This window comes from Anoplopoma fimbria, chromosome 5, assembly GCF_027596085.1.
Source record: "Anoplopoma fimbria isolate UVic2021 breed Golden Eagle Sablefish chromosome 5, Afim_UVic_2022, whole genome shotgun sequence".
Taxonomy (NCBI): domain Eukaryota; kingdom Metazoa; phylum Chordata; class Actinopteri; order Perciformes; family Anoplopomatidae; genus Anoplopoma; species Anoplopoma fimbria.
The window spans coordinates 10,940,282-10,954,258 of record NC_072453.1 but is presented as its reverse complement, the minus strand read 5'-3'; the positions used below and the strand labels follow the sequence as shown (position 1 = coordinate 10,954,258).

General features: G+C 40.5%; 1 protein-coding gene across 1 annotated transcript in view; it reads right to left on the bottom strand.

Annotated features, from left to right (window-relative positions):
* The window catches only part of grid1b (glutamate receptor, ionotropic, delta 1b), a 428,151-nt gene that overhangs the window by 304,811 nt on the left and 109,363 nt on the right, over positions 1 to 13,977 (bottom strand). The gene's annotated exons all lie outside the window — the stretch shown is intronic.

Here is a 13,977-nt window from a genome sequence, read left to right as displayed (position 1 = left end):
GCGACACGCTATCCAGACGCAGGGTTTCAGTTCAGAGGCCTCTCAGCTCCGCAGGGAGAGGGAAATACTAATATATGTCTGGCAGTGTGTGTGTGTGTGTGTGTGCTGTGCATTTCAAACAGCACTCGTACTGCAACACTCTGAACATAAAAACACTAAATTAATCATGCGTTACTGACCGAAACACAAACACACGGTTGTTGCAACGCATCCGCCTGACATGTGGTCAGAGCAAGGATGTACAGGTATGAGTGTGTGAGTGTGTGTGTGTGTGTGTGTGTGTGTGTGTGTGTGTGTGTGTGTGTGTGTGTGTGTGTGTGTGTGTCTGAGAAAGAAAGGGAGACAGAGAGCTAAATACGTTTGCATTCATCACTGATTGTGTTTATGTTTGTATGCATGTATGCCTACTTACATTCATTGTGTGTGTACGTTGACGAGGGACCCGTACACGTCTCGGAGCTCTACATAATGGATGAATTCGCTGCAGCGAGCAGAACAGGCCGAGTTGGACTCATTTCAAAATGCCTTGAACGCTGCTATTTATACAGAGAGCTGGAAGGACTTCAGGAGCAGCAGCAGGAGGAGGAGGAGGAGGAGGAGGAACAGGGGCCGCTCGTAGGCACGGCAACGCCATCTCACAGACACCCCAGAACCACCAAGGTCCATGTTTACTACAAAAGAACCAAGAACCAGATGCCAAAAAAAAACTGAAAACATTTTACTTTATCTTATGGATTGTACAAGTATGCTTATTCTAACCCACTGAGAGGTCATGTGTACTGGAAATTCTTACTGGTTTACCTTTTTCCCTGTCACCTGATCTGTTCCTGCTTTAATGTGATGTAAACTTCCTCCATGTTTGCGTGTATGTATTGTACATGTATTGATGTATTGATGTATTGATTGATTCAATATGAAGTACAGTGTCACATTCACCACTCTGTTTCTCTTTTTAACACAAATACTGTTTTCAATCATTTCCAAGTGAGTAACGTGAGAGCCCCGCCCTAAAGCATACCCTGCTTCATGGTCTATTTGACTCTAAATGGACCATCATTTACTAAATGAACATCATGCTGTATTGAAGAAGACTTGAAACTAGAGATTGAGACCATAAACTCATGTTTACAATGTTTACTGAGGGAATAAATCAAGAGAGAAGTAGAGTCATTTTCTCATAGACTTCTATACAACCAGAGGAGTCGCCCCCTGATGGACAGTAGAGAGAATGCAGCTTTAAGACATGAAGCAGTGACTTCTTTTTTCAGAGCGGAGGTTGCCTCCTGATTTGAACCCCAATCATTATATTCTCCTAAACCAAACCAAACGGACCGTTTCACAACATTTCCTCGTTTTTAAAGCTGTAACCTTTACGTTTAGATATGAGAATGTGTCGATGTTCTTCCACCACTACAGCACTGTTAATCATCTTTTCAGATCTCATTTTGTGAAATTCAACGATTGAAAACATCTCAACATTATGATCAAAGCTGCCTATAACATTTAACATCCTTCACTGAACTTGTTTAAGAGCAAAAGAGAGAGAGAGAAAACAAATTCTGCACACATCAGTAATATAATGAAGCCAGAGTTGGCGGGTAACGGGACCGGAATGCTAATTTTAATCACTTATTTGGGCGTCGTGTCCCAGAAGGCACGTCACCGACCGTCGGCTGTCAAAGCCTTATTTCTGTAATTTCATATCAGAGAGTGGAGTCACAGAGCTGTTTAGATTTGTCAACAGCTCTGATAAGAGGGGAAGAAGAGGAATACAAAACGATTTAATGAGAGCAGTACAAAAGCACCAGGATTATGGTGTTCAGTGTTTGAGATGCAGCACATTCATCCTGCTGAAGGAGACACAATCGACAAGCTTCCTTTAACTCGGACCGATATATACGTCGAGTATCGGGAAGTTGTTGGGGAAAAAAAATAAATAGAGAGGAGAGGAAATATTATGAAAAGAAAATCTGAATTTCAAGATCAAAGAAGAAAATTTACGAGAAAAAACTCAATATGATGCTTTTATAATAATACAATGACGATGGGCTAAAATCTTGAGTACTTCCTTATTGCAAAGTATATTAAGAGTTATGCTATGAGTGAATTTAAAAAATAATCTTGTCTTTTTTTCTTTGCAAATTTGTAACTTTTTAAACTTTATGAAAAAAGTGTTTTTCCAAAATGTGTGAGGTTATTTTCTTAAACATGAATCAGATAAACAAGCTGCTAAGCATCATATCGAGGTGATTTATGATGATAGCGACTTCTGAGTTCACTAGTATCAGCCTTGCTTTCTTGACTTTTATATACAGACACAATTCCCTACATATCCCAGAATGCCTTTCAACCAATCCAAGAATAAGTGGTTCTATTAATTCCCCCAAATACTAGACCTGATGATGGTCCACAGGCTGCAAGAACTCTGAAATCCTCCTTTACTTTTAAGCATCTGTTCTGAAATCAACGTATCGATCAGATCCTGTATTCCTTCACCTACAGACACTCATCAATCTCCTCCTTCCTCTTCACCTTCACTCCAAATTCTGTAACCTCGTCTCCTCTCGTCCCCGGACGCTCAGTGAGGACAGTAAACCGGGCTGTAAATTGTTCCAATCACAGACATGAGAGGGCCGTCCTTCCTGACTTCCTGCTTGTAAACTTCGTCTGATAAGGTCATCCTCTGGGGACACTCATCACTTCAATGAGTTTGTGACGCTCCATTCTTACACCTTCCACTAAAACTGTGAGGAGGAGATCCATCCGATGAGTGGAAACGTACAGACCAACTGATGCAACCGCAGGAGCAGGAGATAGACCAGAATGCAATGCAGCTGAAAGACGGAGAAGAGTTTGTTTTGTTATCTTTACAAAGATAACAAAAGTGTTTGTCACACATGATGTGGTCAAGGACAGTCAGAAAGAAATCTAAATCTAACAGTATTGTCTGTTTTTACAGCTTATGACAATAATAAATAGTGTCAATTGAAATCAAATGTTTAATAAGAACTGGTTGGAGATACTACTTCCTAGTATAATTTGTGATCTAACTATTCAGTTCGAGGTTAGGGAAAAAATAATGAAAGATTCACCATGAAACATACCGTCGGTATGACTGTTCTCCATTCATAGCAATACGTTTCAACCTTCATGTTTACTATACTATACTATATAAACAGCAACAAGGACTTTACGGAATTTATTGACTTAATTAAAGCGAGAGTCAAGCCAACTCTGCTAATGTGGAAAAAAAGATCACACTTTCATGAAATATAACATTAACCTTCAAAGTAAAAAGATCAGATGCGCTACATCACACAGTAAAGGCCAGATCTTCAATGAGGGAGGTAGTTTAGACCGTAATGTAGATGATAAATTTATCACAAGACAAGGTCACGGACAAGTTCATGTTTTATCATCAGCGGGTCTGTGTTGATTACATCCGAAGACTGTGATCAGAGTTATTACGCTCTGCCAACATCACACACTCACAATGCAGAGAACAGAGTGCACCGAGTTCCTCTAGGTTGCCATGGCTTTCCATCTGTCTTTCTTTACTAAAACCAGGCGGCAACCTGCACACTAGCGCACTAAACACACTAAACTTGCAGAAATCGCAGAACTGAAGGCTTCAAAAACTCAGACGACATACAAATGGTTGATGAAAAAATTGAAGTCAACTTCTCTTATACAGTCCTGAGACAAAATGTATGTATTTAATTTTGAACAAAGTCTGTCCAAGTGTATTCTAACGGTGCTAAAACAGGTTAAGCATTAAAGGAGAATATTAAAGTCATAATTTGGGTGTTATGAATTGTGGTTGTATGAGGTTCTTCTCCATAGTCAGTGTTTTACTACAGTAGATGGAGAAAGCAATGTACTGCTGTGGACAGATCCAAAATCCCTTCAAGTGTACACTTTTACGTAGTTTGCACGTTTGTATTAGCATTACAAAAAGTTGCTGTCGGGCTGAAACCTCACATCTCCATATTTTGTCATTTTAAATCAATGTCATTGGTCACCCTTTACGTCTTTCTGTAATCATTGACAAGTATTGAAAAGATCTTAAGCGAGCTCAATTAAAAACTCAACTTTTTCCTGTATGAGTTGCCGCGACATCCGACTCTAGGTCTGATTTGAAAGGCCGGAGGTGAAAGTGGTTTAACGGGTTCGACCATGAGCTTTACAGCAGTGAGCAGCCTTCATCTAGACCTCACCGCTTCCTGGAAACGTGGACTAAGTGCAGAGAGAGGGAGAGGCAGCTCTGATGGTCACATTGTGATTTCTGAGGAAAACAGCGTAGAAAGCTAGCCATGTGACCTCAGCATCTGAGCAACTGTTTTAATAATGACGGACAAAATCATATTTCTCCCTTGGGCTTTAGTTTGGTAAAAAAGCACATGAATATATCTGACCATATATGAAGACATAAAATAACTTTATCTCCACAGTTGGTTTATGTTCAATTATTTTATAAACTAGCGCAAATGAGGTTTTCCCCCGACAGCCCCGATAAGCAGACCTGGAGATACCCTGTTTTCCACCGACAGGAAGGACATTCAGTTTATCTCTGTGCTCAGTTCTGCGGAGCCCTTTGGCTCAAACTAACCTGTCACTTCAACGTTTAAAATCTAATTTGCCGCCAGGCGGTTTCGGTGATGTGACGCCAGCCGTGTCCGCAGAGCGCCGCCAAGGCTGGAGAGCAAAGCGGCTCAACTGCAACAACAACAACAACAAGAAGAAGAAGCCCATCACCCAACCGCCAGTCCAATCTAATGTTCAGCTAGAGTGCACCCCTGATTTTATTTACCCTGCGCTAAGCTAGTGTCTGATTAATACAGTACATGCCGAGCAAAGGACAAGAAGGAGAAAGAGAGAGAGGGAGAGAGAGAGATTGTGGGGGGGAAAAAAATAGAAGCTGTAAGAGAGAGTTAGGGAAGAGAGATGCTGCTTGTTTTCAGATTTCATCTTCATTTCCGTATTCTGGGAAAACACGCTGCAACAAGAAGCCCATTACAGTTTCATTCCTCTGCAAATTCCCTGAACTGTGAAATCCATAAGCCAAGAGTTCAGCACCGAGGAGGAGAAATTAATTATTTGGCGGAGGCGTCACGGTTCGTTTGGCCAAGAAAAAAAGGGTGAACACGGAGCCGGAGGAGCATCGGCGTTCGTCACGAGGAAGACCCGGACAAATCATCTTCATGACCACCTGTACGGCTGCGTTCGACTAATTCAGCTGACATCAGTCCAATTTTTGTTCATTTGAATGAGTCATCACACAGAAAGGTGCCTGGAGGAGGTATTAGGAGATGGAAATGAAGTATAATTATAATAAATCCACTGGTTGTGTCAATCATGAGCTGCCTGTCACTTAAAACCAGAGATGTCCTTCACAGTCGTGCCGATACCTGAAATAATAAGGATTGTTTTCATAGCCGAAGGTGAGCAGAGCGAAGGACCAGGGAAGGACGGGTTGGAGCCAGGATGTTGGACAAGCGGTTAAATTACGAACCTTAGTGGTGAATTCTAATCAATGCTCGGTGGCCACCAGCGAGGCTCATCCAGGTGAAGAGCACAGAGGATTGTTTGAAACAGAAACCAAACGTGAGCCGGCATGAACAACCACTGATTACACGCTTCAAGCTAAACAGAGAGAATGATTTCTTATGTTTTGTTTTGTTGCTGGGCAGATTGGACTGAACGGCGGCCTGCAGGTAAGTCAACACACAGTCAAACAGAAACTCAAGCTCAAGTGTTGTTTGACGTTTATCTGAGTGAGAACACAGTAATGGAGGACACTTCAGTCCTGATAGGGGAGATAAAATAGTAAACGTAAAGTAGGGAGGAACTGATACAAACCTTAGTCAGTGGGTATCGGCTAAAGTTTTATCATCAATAATATCAAGTCTCTGTAATCTGAGGTGTGCCACAGCTAACCTTCCTCAAACAATGGTTTGTATGATATCTTATTCCTTAACTGACCCTTAAAATAAGTCCTGCCCCTCGACCATAGACTGGCCAATCACAGCGCAGCATGGTTCCAGATGTTCTTCGTGTTCAGGCTGGTTTAGTGGATTTGGAGCTTGTCATGGTTAAACGTGGTGTAATAGTGATACTTGTTAAAAGCCGAGGTCGGAAGGAGATATTTGTTTATAAAATGTTAGCGGAGCCATCAATAGCCAAGTACGTTCATTAATTAGCATTAGCACTTTTATGCTATGCTACCTATTCAAGTTATACTGAATGTGTTGTAATGGTTGTAACAGTGTTGTTCCTTCATTAAATTGTCTTCTGTCTGGATCTGCAGGTAATATGTCGGTTCACTTTTACATTTTAGCTTATTTTCTTATCTTTTTAACCTGATTTATCCTCCAAACACTTATTGTTGACCCATCTGTCTCCTTCTATCTATTACCCCTTTTTCAGTTTCTGCTAAATATATTCAGGGAGTGCACTTAGTGAGAGTGAGGGCTCCATGATAACGTAGCTCTGACAGCTTGTTTTTACTCTGTATGCCTCTCTCTGGAATCGCTTAATGTTTTTTTTCCTTATTTTTGATAAGATATATTCAGGGAGTGCAGAAGGGCGGGGCGGGGCTTAGCCAAGGGTCAATTAGTTTAAATGAATCAAAATTATTGGGTTTATTTCTGTTCTAAGATGTTTTTTAAAAGCATTAAAAAACAAAACGACTGTGACTTTAATTTTGTAAATAAATTGCAGAGACATCCTGTACTCCACAGGTGCACAACAAAATGGTATGTCTTGGGTCAGCTGTCATGTAGGAGGAGGAGGAGGAGGAGGAGGAGAGAGAAATAAGTGCTAACCAGCAGCTGAGAGCTGGCAATAAGACTAAACGTCTCTGCCAGCAGCCCTGGCAGGAAGCCAGTCGTCTTTTGGAGAGGCTGTTACAGGAAAATCTACCTGGTTGGTAAGACGGGGAAAGTGTTCTGGACCATAGAAGAAGAAAAAGCACTCAGGTTTCCTGCGCTGACCTCAGCTGGTTCTTATCATTAAAAGGACAATCGGGTCTTCTGCATCACAGTGGTCCCACTGCGTCCTCTGTGTCTCCACTCTGCTTTTACCTTGAGGACTGGTCAGGTACTCGGTAATGTTATCCTGAGCCCTGATACCGACCCACACTGCTCTCAGGTCTGATTGTCCCCTATTGATTTGTGTTGGAGGGCTTTAAATGGAATGCCACTAAAGCAGAAACCATTGCTCCTCTGAACAGCAGGCCATCGCCGCCGCCGTCACTCAGGACCCTCGGCCCGATGGAAATGAATGTACTGCCACAATAGAGCTCTGCCGAGGGCCATTAAGAGAGGGGGGGGTGTACATGTCTAAAAGTAATGGAATTTATTTTGGCTTGGATGCATTTCAATATTACTTGCTGAATATGAAGTTGTGACCTTTGTGGTTAACAATTTGAAAATCAATGGAAACATTTAACGGTAAAAGCAAGAACCTCTTCAACGGAAATAAGAGTTCCACTTAGAGACGAAGGAATGAGTCGATTCATTGATTCACTAATCTACAGACAATGATTGATTATTCTTATAGTAAGTTAATCATCATTAAAGCAAAACTGAATTACACATCTTGGTCTTCGGCGTTTTAAACATGAGGATTTTTTGATTCTTTCTACTACTGTTGAATGACAGAAAAATATATTTAAAAATGTGACATTTGGCTCTGGAAAACTGGGCATGTTTCACTATTTTCTGACATTTTTTGAGAGAAAATGATTTATTTGTTGTAATAAAATGTGTATAATCATTAGTTGCAGGCCTAAGCTTCATAACCATTACATCATTATTATAAAGTAACTTTTTAATCCTCTTCATACTGACGTTGATTTAAAATTCTGGCAAAGATGCCAAAAGTTCAACCAAACATTTCATGCTGAAAACAGTAAATTATTTAAAAATGGATGCATAACTTAATGAGACAAAAATATGCATATTGAGTTTTACTCGGACACAGAATGATTATATCTCAAAGCCCAAAATGGAGAAAAAAATATCACAGTTTTCAGTTTGGATAAACTGTTTAGTGCATCTTAGAAGAAAAGTTAAGTAGGTGAATATGTTTAATCTTAACTTGACAAATACTGAAGTATTTGTCAAGTTAAAATTAAACACACTCATGTAATCAGAGGGTTGTTCTGGCTCACAGTGTGCTTTGTCCTGAATGAACAGTGTAAAATATTTCTCTTTATTACTTAACTGCTCTGATGACAGAGCGCACACACACAGCCAAACCTAATTACTGACCTCACTGATTAATAATGATGCTAAAGACTCTACTGAGACAAATTAGCACGGACCTCCTAACTCACACTTCACTTTTTTATCTGCAGTATTTCTTCGTTCTGCTCAGCTCCCCACTCTTCTTTAACATAACGGTAGAACTGTTGAAATCAATGGGGATTCAATGGTGCCAGTGTCTAAAGCGACCGTGGAGGGGTTGCCGGGTTCAGCGGCTCTGTAGCGGTGCCACCGCTGGACTGCTGCCACGGCAACGCTACTTGTCAACTGCTGAAGCCGGGGCTCTGATTTAGAGATTTCCAATACACCAGTAGAACACTGTGCTATACTGAGAGACTGCTACAGCCACAAGTCTGCATCAGCAGCCTCTGCCTCTGCAACCAGCAAGACCTCAATACGTTTTGGATATCAGACTGGTCAACTGCCGGAGTACCAAATGCAATGAGAAAACACCACACTCAGTTTAATGTACTGAAGCGTGCAGAGAGGAAAACTAAACTAGGAGGCATTTTGGGAATAACTTTAATGTTAAGTTCATGCAAGAAAATAAGGATTTTAATAAAGATAGGGGGTTTACCATAGACTGTATATAAGAAGTATACTGAATCATCTTCACATCACGCATTGGTTTGTGGACTGATGTTTTGAAGCCTCGAGTTTGTAGATTTTGCCGTCGCCATGTTGTTTTTTTTGCAATCAATGAACAGGAAGTGACCATATTAGGACAGAGGAGGAGTGACGTAGAGACGCCGTATACGTCTCTGGTGTCGACCTGTCAATCAGAGTGTAGCCCCGCCCTAAAGCATACCCTGCTTTATGGTCTATTTGACTCTAAATGGAGCATAATTTACTAAATGAACATCATGCTGTATTGAAGAAGACTTGAAACTAGAGATTGAGACCATAAACTCATGTTTACAATGTTTACTGAGGGAATAAATCAAGAGAGAAGTAGAGTCATTTAAGTTCAGAGAATGAAGTTATGAGTCACTTTCGCATCGCCTTCATCAGAACTGGAGGTTGCAGCTTGGGGTTTACTTAAGATTTAAAGCCTCAAACCAAACAATATATCATACAATGTTTGTAGGACAGAGAATCCACAGTGCTGGCTGACTACATTTGGTGGATTGTAACAGACTTTGGATGAGATTTGAACTGTAAACAAACAGTCATCTGCTGGTTTCAGTTCAATTCCACAAACTAATATAAGAGCAATTAGATGATTTTGATGATATTCTCCATTCAAACTCAGAGGCAATTTAAATTTGAATTTAGGTGAATAGGGAGATACAAATGGATGGATGTATGAAATCCATTTTTAATTTTTTGTGCAATTAAATCAAACGTATGAATAGAATTTAAATATAAAATATTTCAATAGCCCTGTGTGAAGCATACATCTTTTCAATTCAATTCAGTTTATTTTGTATAGCCCAGAATCACAAATTAGCTTTACAATCTGTACACATGCAACATCCTCTGTCCCGGAACCCTCACATCGGCACAGGAAAAACTCCCCCCAAAAAAAACCTTTAACAGGGAGAAAAAAGGAAGAAACCTATGGGAGAGCGACAGAGGAGGGATCCTTCTCCCAGGATGGACAGAATGCAATAGATGTCATGTGTACAGAATGAACAGCATAACAGAGATACAACACATCTCTGTTATGCTGAACATCTTGCATTCCTGCCTGAATTGATTACCTCTCCCTCCCCTGTTTGATTCCCTCTCTTACTCTGCAGTGTTCCGGTCGTAACAACAGGACTGTTGAAGTCAATTGGGATTGGAATTAGGGGCTAAATTGAGCGTCCAGAGTCCAGCGACTTCAGCAGAGAGCTGGCGGTGCCACTCCAGAAGAGCCGGTGCCAGACCAATTAGAGTCGGAGAAGGGAGTCGGTGCCTGAGGTTGGGGCGGGGGGTTGGCTGCTTTGGTTTTAATTACAAAGTAAAATGATCCTGAACGTCCCTTAAGAGAGTCTCTGCGGTGTCACGGTGCTGCAGCCCCGCCGGCCTACAAGCAGCATTTTACGCCCAACAAGCAGCGGAGGGGGAGGCGGAGCTGACGAGTTGCTGATTCTCCATTTAGACTTAATGGGCAAAGATGTCACCAAGGACACATTACACATTTGTTTTATCTACTTAACCTTTATTTAACTGGCTCGTCCTACTGAGATTAATGTCTTGTTCAAGGGAGACTGAGTGAGGCCAAGAGAGCAGCACCAAGACGGACGTTACAGACAGGAAGTGAAGAGAAATGCTCAAAAGCAAAACGACAGATGACAGACTGTAAGATTACGCTGCGTTCGCATCTGCTGTTTAGTTCCTTTAGTTTCATTAAATGCAGGAAACAATCCTACAGTCTGTCCGTTCTTTATTGCATGATTGTGACAAGTTTAGACATTTCAGTATGAGATTCACCCAAAATTCAGTTATTTCTTTCTTTCATTCTGAAGAATCGCATCACTTTTGATGTGAATGTCAAACTAAATAAATATAATGAAACAAAATATGTTTTTACCTGCAGGACTTGATATATGAAAAACTTTTTATTGACAAAACTCTTTGCATATTGTGGACGTTGTTTTTGTGGATCTGTCTTTAAGGATTTATTTTATTTTTTCTATGTTTAATGAAGCGTCCTCTGGACAGCTGTTTAAATTGGTATTTTGAAAACAAAATAAAATACAGTTAATTTGGCAAAATTATGGTTAAAGTTAAGCACTATCTGAAAGACTTAGATTGGAACTAATAAACATGACCATGTGATGCAATGCAGACATTCAGCAATGAACAGTTTTGAATACTTATATAATTAAGTACAATTCTGTTCTTCTCTCTTAAAGAAAATTCTTAAAGCAATTAGATACAAATCAGAAGATAAAGATAAGAATATCCTGGTAATCATAATTTAAAATAATGTGTATTGATATTGAAAATCCCAAGAATCTTTTTAATATCACTAGATGGAACAGGAGTGTGACAGCTGGCCGACCAGTGAACAGGAAGTGACCATATTAGGACTGAGGATTAGTGACTTAGAGACGCCATATACGTCTCTGGTGTCGACCTGTCAATCAGTGTGTAGCCCCGCCCTAAAGCATACCCTGCTTTATGGTCTATTTGACTCTAAATGGACCATAATTCACTAAATGAACATCATGCTGTATTGAAGAAGACTTGAAACTAGAGATTGAGACCATAAACTCATGTTTACAATGTTTACTGAGGGAATAAATCAAGAGAGAAGTAGAGTCATTTTCTCATAGACTTCTATACAACCAGAGGAGTCGCCCCCTGATGGACAGTAGAGAGAATGCAGCTTTAACACATGAAGCATTGAATTCACTTTGCAGAACAGGAGGTTTCCACCTGGATTCAAACAGAGTTGTCAGGTGATCACAGAGCTCCAATTAGGAAGCAGCTCTGAATCAAAGCTAACTTCTTAAATGTCCTCCTCTAGCAATCGGAGTCTGATGTTAGCGACCAGCAGGTCTGCACGTCTCTGATCGTTTATCTTGAGAATCGCCCGACGTTCATTCCACAAAGCTTCCCTCTTGGGCCTCAAAGACTCCAATCTCCCTCTGGAGCCAATCCCGGCGCTCCGGTGACATTAGCGCTAAGCCTTCATCTTAATGCCTCAAAGAAGACAGAATCAAAAATACAGCAGCCATCGAGGAGCCGCCGTGACCTTCAAACTCCCTGGAGAAAGAAACACGAGGCTTTCACTGCACTGAAGGAGGTGATTAGGAAACATAAATCGAAGGATACGATTCGAGTTAGTTGGGTGCTTAGGAGAAGATGTGTGTAGTGAGGAGGAAGAAGCATGCAGATACAACAAAGGGTTAACTACCTGAACCGATGTAATTATACTCTAAAAGATCTGCTGTTCTGAATCTGTACTCAAATGTGAAGCCTTCATGACAAAATAAATCATATTTACCCCATATTAATTAACCCCAAAAAACGTTAACCTGCCTCACAGTTTGATGCCTCGCATTACTTTGATACTAGTCATTCTAAAAGTGCTATAAATAAATGATAACACATTATACGTATGTTCATAGTACGTTAAAGTCTTGGGCGTATTTGAAAGATTACCCACATTCTCATAGTTCCTGGTGAGATGCACTGATTCTTTTTTAAAGACAGGATCTCTTCAGATGACCAAAGACAGGAATCCCAAACCAGTAACAATAAAACGACGAATACGTTTCAAGTCACTTTTAAATCCGCTGTGAACACGGACAATAAAGTTGTGTTTGTCACCCACAAACACGGTTGTGACTCACCGACAGCCGTGAAAACAGCAAGAGACTCAAACGTCATAACAAATGTCCGCCTCAGTTTCATACAGCAACTCTTCAACACAATGAATTATTCAAAGTGCTGCGATTAAACATTTTAATTAGCCTTTGCTGGAGCGAGTCTCCCCACCGAGGGTAATCTGGGCAACCTTTGTTGGGACAGATGGCTGCTGGAAATTACTGCTTACAGTTTGTTTTTGTATATTTTAAAGCATGTATGAGAAATGATTACCGTTAAAAAGAACAAAAAGAACAGAGTCATTGTCTCAAATCACCTGGAGAGAACAAGTGTCGGGTCGGGTCACTCCTCCATCTGTCGCTCCAGATTTGGGGGAAACGCCAAGTGTAATATTTCGCTGAGTCATGTTGACTCGTCTCTTTTCTCTGCCGCAAAATCTGTTTTAACAACTTTTCAACAAAAAAAAAAGCATAAAGAGCCATTAGATGGAGAGTAGCAGCTCCGGCTAACAGTACCCAACATCTGCTGGTAAACCCCTGCACTGCACTCTGGGTAATTTATACTTGCTCTTTGCCACATTTCACACTCATTCACTCTCATTTAATTGCAATAAAGTGGATTTATGCGTCCGACAGCTGATTGTATTCTGCTTAATTACTTTTATAGATTCTAATATAATATGTGCTTTTATTATTTGAGCTTTTTATCCAATTAATAAACACAACTAAACAGCCGACTCCACAACTAGGAAAAGCATCTACTGTTTTTTTTAATTTGCATTAAGTTACAGGAAGTCTTCAGAGCAACACAATCGCTTTAATAGTCAGCATTATTCAGTCTGAGCTGCCGTATTAAGATCCACATCTCCTTTATCCCGCCTATAAAAACCTGAATAAGGCACAGGAGGCATGATACTGTCTGACATAGTGAAACAGGTAAATGTCATCCACTTTACTGCTGCTTGTATATAATATCAGCTTTAGCACACAGCTTTTTTCTTAAAACTCTTTATGCATGCAGGGAAATGTGATATGCAGGTCGCGTTTGACAGTTAGATTATTTCTCGAGTCAGACTGGTTTATATCCAGCATATTTTTGTGCAGCTTTGACTTGCTTATTAATAACCAGCAGGAGAATAAATACGGGAAATCTGTTTACTGATACAGTATGTGCAAGGCTTTTTACCAAGATTATTCAAAGTCATCTGAATAAGTAAGAAAACAGATCAGCGACAGCATGCGAAGAAGAAGAAGGAGGAGAAGACGACGACAAAGAAAAGGAAGACGAAGACAAAGAAGAAGAAGACGAAGAATACGAAGACGACAAAGAAGACAAAGAAGAAAGAAGACGAAGACAAAGAAGACGAAGAAGAAGAAGACGAAGATGAAGACGACGAATAAGAAGAAGACGAAGAAAAAGACGAGGAAGAAGACGAAGAATACGAAGA